Genomic DNA, 6947 nt, shown 5'->3' on the forward strand with positions numbered 1-6947 from the left:
TATGTTAGGAAACAATCTACCTCGCTAGAATCCATGGGACTCACCACCATTACCTGATCTGGAACTCAGAAATACAACCTACATATTTATTGAAAAATTGTTTTCACTGAACATTTTCCCTGCTTTGGGTTGATACATGAACTCTGAGCTTTAAGTTGTCTATTTGTTTTTGCACTTAGGTTGTACCATCTAGACTAGATAAATCTAAAAGAGCTCTTTTGCTTTCCAATGCTCTTACTATTTTCTAGAATGCAATGTATTTTTAAAGTTGATCACTTTTATTGCCCTAATGAATGTACAATTAGTTATTTACATAGACAATACTCAGATTTCAAATGCCTTTTACTTACATATATATAAATCCCATATTTCTGTGATTTAAAAATTAGGTCAAAGTTTTTATGTAGACACTTCAGATTTTTTTTTATTTTATTAACCATTTAATTCTGACCCAGTTGGCATACTTTTTTTCTTAGTCAAAAGCAGAAAGATTTGCCTATAGCAATTTCCATGTCTCTTATCTTGCTACATTACATATGGAGAGAAATGATTAAGGTAGATTTTTTAAGGTTTAATTTCATAACTTTCCAACGAAAAGCATTATGACTCTTTTCAGGTTTTCTTCACATTTCTCAGAAATTCATATCTGTCAAATTCAACATTTGATCTTTAATTTCTTGAGGCTATTTAATACTGACATATGTGCTAACTGACTATCTTTAATTCTTCAGGGTTTGGTTTCATCTATTCCATCAAGTATTTTAAGAAGTTTAAAATTCTCCCAGGGTCGTTTTTCTAAAGGGACTTACAGAAAGACAATACTAGTAGGATTTTATTATATACCATCTGAAAGAAAAATTAATTTTGCCTCAGGTCTCAAATGTAAATGAGAGCTCTATCATATAATGAAAGTTTGTCTGAATAACCTAATTGAATCAAGATATAAGAAATATTCAGATATTTCATGCCAAAGATTTGCTTTTTTCTAAATAATTAAAATTTAACATTTAAAATTGCTCCAATTTACTAGTCACACAATTTTTCACTTCTTTATTGTACATCCATGGTACATTCCTTATCATATCTTTATGCGAATGATATAATGACACCATTTTCTCTCAGAATATGACAGTTGAGCAAATAGACTGAAATGAAGAATGGAAAAGAGTGACTTGGAAATTATATTGCTTTGTTGTCACTCATGTTTTTTTTTTTTTGGCACAATAATTCTGCCAAATAACCTAATTTACTAAATGACCTACTCTTTTTACTTAATAATTAGATTCTATTCTAGTATAAATATAAAAACCTCCCTTGGAGTTATGGCTAGAAGAATACCTAGACAATGAATGAGATATCTTTTCTTCCCATCATTTTTATGCACAAATACTCAACAATTGTCCAACATAAAAATATGTAGTTTCTGGCATCTGATATCAAACTTTGCACACTAAATGCAGTGAGATTTTTTTTTTTTTCTGAGCATGCTCACTATATATTATCTGGGACACATGTTTGATATTATCTGGAAAAATAAAAACAATGAGTCAATGACTTAAGATCTAACTTGACACTGAAAAGGAGTTTGGCTCTGCAAACTGTTTCTGAGAAGAATATTTTACTCTGAGCATAGCCGCTAAGGTTCCATTAATAATGTAAATAAACGAGAGGAAAGAGGGAAGCCTTGATGATTGCAATAGTAAAAAATTAAACAGCCCTGAGATTGTCAATTAGAGTTGACTTTAGTAAGTGGCTGGGAATGCAGACATTTGATCCAGCATACACTATTACCAGAATTCACACTGACCAATCAGTATCCTCTCCTAAAATGTATTTGCACTCTGAGGAATTGCAATTTCCCAATGGCACCTTTGAAACCTCATAACTTTCTGGAAAGTGTTCTTTGAATAAATGCCACGTGGATTTTAGAATAAACTTTAAGCAATTTCATTAGACAAAAATATACCTTTTTCCTTCTTCAGCTAATACATAGTTTTAAATCATTTAGAGGAGTTGTTCTGATCCTAGACTACACATTCGTTTACATACTGAGTTGCAGGTCCCCATATAAACGTGGCTAAATTTCCTGGACATCAATTTTATTTAATGATAATAGTACATTAGTATGAATCTGCAGAGCAATGTTCACATGTGATTGGAAATCACATTTGTCTGCTAAAACGATGAAGAAAAATAAATAAATTATACTTTAGATTATTTCTAATTGTTCTTATGTTAGGATATTAGTCATAAGTCATAGAAGAAAAGTTTCCAAAATGAAGATGTAGACAATCTTTGCAATCTTTGCTGACTCAGGAACAGCAGGGGGCATCAGCTCCACTTCCACCAGCGTGCATGGTTACATCCTGCAGTTGGCTCAGGAGTACTTGTGGAGACTGCAAGAACTCTTTTGATGAATTCTCCAAAATCACCCAGAAAGTCTTTGTTTCACACAAAGAGTTGTTTGAATATGACTTACAGCAGAGGGAAGCAGCCACTAAATCATCCCCAACCTCCATATTCACTGCCAGCAGTACCGTGCCTTATCTGTCCTGTGCTGTGGCCACACATCCTCCACCAAGTGCTACGGCTGCGCCTTGGCTGTTACAGAACATTGTATCACACTACTTCGGGCCCTGGCCACCAACCCAGCCTTGAGGCACATCCTTGTCTCCCAGGACCTTATCTAGGAGCTCTTTGATTATAATCTTCACCCAGGGGCTGAGGCCATGTAGGAGGAGGTCTGCCAGCGCACGTGCCTCCTAACTGGAGACAACCCGGAAGCCACCCAGCAGATGAATGACGTGATTATTGGCAAGGTCTCCACAGCCCTAAAGAGCCACTGGGCCAACCCTAATCTGACAAGTAGCCTGCAGTATGAAATGTTGCTGCTGATGGATTCTATCTCCAAGGAGGACAGCTGCTGGGAGCTTCGGTTAGGCTGTGTGCTCAGCCTTTTCCTCATGGCTGTGAACATTAAGACTCCCATGGTGGTTGAGAACGTTACCCTCATGCGCATGCGGATCTTGCAGAAGCTGATTAAACCACCTGCTCCCACTAGCAAGAAGAACAAGGATGTCCTCATCGAGGCCCTCACCACAGTGAAACCATATTGCAATGAGATCCATAGCCAGGCTCAACTGTGGCTCAAGAGAGAACCCAAGGCATCTTATGATGCCTGGAAGAAGTGTCTTCCTATCAGAGGGATAGATGGCAATGGGAAAGCCCCCAGCAAATCAGAGCTCTATTTGACTGAGAAGTATGTGTGGAGGTGGAAACAGTTCCTGAGTCATCAGCGGAAAAGGATCTCCCCCTTGGATCTCAAACTGGGGCATAACAACTGGCTGCGCCAAGTGCTTTTCACTCTAGCAATGCAGACTGCACGCCAGGCAGCCTGTACCACTGTGGAAGCTCAAGTCACCATTCCCAGCCGCAAACAGCAGGTCCTGGATCTGCTTACCAGTTACCTGGACAAGCTGAGCATAGCTGGGGAGTGTGTGGCTGAGTACCTGGCTCTCTACCAGAAGTTAATCACTTCCGCGCACTGGAAAGACTACTTGGCAGCTTGGGAAGTCATACGCTATGTGGGCAACCTCATCACTAAGGAAATAGCCCGTCTGCTGGCCCTGGAGGAGGCTACCCAGAGCACTGATCTGCAGAGGGTTATGCCCTTAAAAGTCTCACAGGCCTTCTCTCCTCCTCTGTTGAGGTGGAATCAATCAAAACACACTTTAACAGTCGCTTGGTGGGTACTGTGCTGAATGGATACCTGTGCTTGCAAAAGCCGGTGGTGGAGAGGACCAAGCTGATTGATGAGATGCAGGACATGCTGCTGGAGATGCTGGAGGACATAAGCACAGGTACAGAGTCAGAAACCAAGGCCTTCATGACTGTGTGCATTGAGACAGCCAAGAGCTACAACCTGGATGACTACTGAACCCCGGTGTTCATCTTCGAGAGGCTCTGTAGCATCATTTATCCTGAGGAGAATGAAGTTACTGAGTTCTTTGTGACCCTGGAGAAGGATCCCCTGTAAGAAGACTTCTTACAGGGCAGGGTGCCTGGGAACCCGTATAGCAGCAATGAGCCAGGCATCGGGCCACTGATGAGGGATATAAAGAGCAAGATTTGCCAGGACTGTGATTTAGTGGCCCTCCTGGAAGATGACAGTGTCATGGAGCTTCTAGTGAGCAATAAAATCATTAGTTTGGACCTTCCTGTGGCTGAAATTTACAAGACAGTGTGGTGTACCACAAATGAGGGAGAGCCCATAAGGACTGCTTATCGTATGCGGGGGCTGCTGGGCAATGCCACAGTGGAATTCATCGAGTCCCTGGACTCTACCACAGATGAAGAAGAAGATGAAGAAGTGTACAAAATGGCTGGTGTGATGGCTCAGTGTGGCGGCCTGGAATGCATGCTTAACAGACTCGCCGGGATCAGAGATTTCAAGCAGGGATGCCACCTTCTAACGGTGCTACTGAAATAGTTCAGTTACTGTGTGAAGGTGAAAGTCAACCAGCAGCAACTGGTCAAACTGGAAATGAACACCTTGAATGTCATGCTGGGGACTCTAAACTTGGCCCTTGAACAAGAAAGCAAGGACAGTGGAAGCGCAGCTGTGGCTGAGCAGGTGCTGAAGCATCATGGAGATCATTCTCAATGAGTCCAACACTGAGCCCCTGAGCGAGGACAAGGGCAACCTCCTCCTGACAGGTGACAAGGATCAACTTGTGATGCTCTTGGACCAGATCAACAGCACCTTCGTCCGCTCCAACCCCAGTGTGCTCCAGGGCCCTACCTCATATCATCCAGTACCTTTCCTTTGGAGAGGTGGAGAAAATGCAGATCTTGGTGGAGCGATTCAAACCATACTGCATGAAGATCACAGTGGCCATGATAAAGTCTTCCTGGACTGCCTCTGTAAAATAGCTGCTGGCATCAAGAACAACAGCAATGGGCACCAGCTGAAGAATCTGATTCTCCAGAAGGGGATCACCCAGAATGCACCTGACTACATGAAAAAGCACATCCCTAGTGCCAAGAACTTGGATGTTGACATCTAGAAAATGTTTTTGTCTCGCCCAGCCTTGACGTTTATCCTGAGGCTGCTTCAGGGCCTAGCCATCGAGCACCCTGCCATCCAGGTTCTGATTGGAACTGACTTCATCCCAAACCTGCATAAGCTGGAGCAGGTATCCAGTGATTAGGGCATTGGGACCATGGCAGAGAACCTGCTGGAAGCCCTGCAGGAACACCCTGATGTAAACAACAAGATTGCCACAGCCCACAGGGAGACCCAGGCAGAGAAGAAGAGTATGGCCATGACATGAGGCAGAAGGCTCTGGGCACCCTGGGCATGACGGCAAATGAAAAGGGCCAGGTCGTAACCAAGACGGCACTCCTGAAGCAGATGGAAGAACTGATCGAGGAACCCAGCCTCGCATACTGCACCTGCAGGGAGGGATACAAGTTCCATCCCACGAAGGTCCTGGGCATTTATACCTTCACGAAGCGGGCGGTCTTGGAGGAGATGGAGAATAAGCCTGGAAAGTGCAGGGGTACAGCACCGTGTCCCACTTCAACATCGTGCACTACGACTGCCACCGGGTTGCCTTCAGGTTGGCCCTAGGCCGGGAAGAACGGGAAAGTGCCGCCCTTCAGAATGCCAACACCAAGGGCAATGCGCTGCATCCAGTCTGGGGGCCTCACGTCCCTGAATCAGCTTTTGCCACTTGCTTGGCAGGACACAACACTTACCTCCAGGAATGTACAGGCCAGCGCGAGCCCACATACCAGCTCAACATCCATGACATCAAACTGCTCTTCCTGCGGTTCGCCGTGGAGCAGGCGCAGACACCTGCGGGGCGGCCGGGAGAGCAACATGCACCTGATCCCCTACGTCATTCACACTGTGCTTAGCGTCCCGAACACAACCCGAGCAACTCCCGAGAAGAGAAGAAGCTCGAAGGCTTTCTGGAGCAGCCCAAGAAGTGGGTGGAGAGTGCCTTGGAAGTGGGCGGGCCCCACTATTTCCCAGTCCTGGCCCTTCACATTCTGCCCCCCTAGCAGCTGAGAGCCACGCTGGTGGAAATCTTGCGCAGGCTGCCGGTGACCTCGCAGGCCTGGGCAGTGGCTCCAGGTGGAGCCACCAGGCTGACGGATAAGGCAGTGAAGGACTACTCTGCCTACGGCTCTTCCCTTCTCTTTTGGGCCCTCGTCGATCTCATTCACAACATGTTTAAGAAGAAACCTACCAGTAACACGGAGGGAGGCTGGTCCTGCTCTCTCGCTGGGGGCATCTGCCACAACGACATGCCCAGCTACGAAGCTGCCAACAAAGCCCTGAAAACCTCCCAGGAGGAGTTCCTGCCGGTGGAAACCTCAGTTCCTCGACGTGGCTGGTCTTTGATCAGAAGTCACCGATCCCGAGAGCCTCCTGAAGGGCCCGTTGAACTCGGTCCGCTGACCACCACGCAGGAGCTACAGTGGCGAAGAGGGAAGCGGGCCTGCCTTCCACCCTCTGTTCTCCCTCCTCGTGCGCCGAGATCCCCCCGCGGGATGCTGCATTGTGACCCCGCCCTCCCCTCGCTCATTTTTCCTTGGGGTGGCTTGGGGTTTTCAGGGTTCCCGTTATATCTCGTGTGTGTGGTGCACCAGCTATGAAGCCGTCTGTAACCGAAGCCTGTACATAACTAGGAGCTATGAGTTGGCCCGGCCAAGTTCATACTTGAGTGTGCACATCTTGAGGAATAAACAAATGACTTAATATGCCAAGCCTTGCTGTGCAGCGGATCCCACTGAAAATGAAGAAGATCGCAAGAAGGCTGTATCCAACATCAATACACTTTTGGACGAAGCTGATCGAGCGTATCATCAGCTAATGGGACACCGGCCACAGATGGAGAGCCTGCTCTGCAAAGTGAATCAGGCAGCCCCAGAAAAGC

General features: G+C 45.6%; 1 pseudogene across 1 annotated transcript; it reads left to right on the forward strand.

Moving 5' to 3' along the window:
• Positions 1 to 2545: 2545 nt before the first annotated feature.
• On the forward strand, positions 2546 to 6469 carry LOC108311463 (annotated as a pseudogene). Its single transcript, XR_001828218.2, has one exon. The product of XR_001828218.2 is annotated as an E3 ubiquitin-protein ligase UBR4-like (transcript).
• Positions 6470 to 6947: the final 478 nt, after the last annotated feature.

Source organism: Cebus imitator, unplaced genomic scaffold (genome assembly GCF_001604975.1).
Source record: "Cebus imitator isolate Cc_AM_T3 unplaced genomic scaffold, Cebus_imitator-1.0 Scaffold116, whole genome shotgun sequence".
In the NCBI taxonomy this organism is placed as follows: Eukaryota; Metazoa; Chordata; class Mammalia; order Primates; family Cebidae; genus Cebus; species Cebus imitator.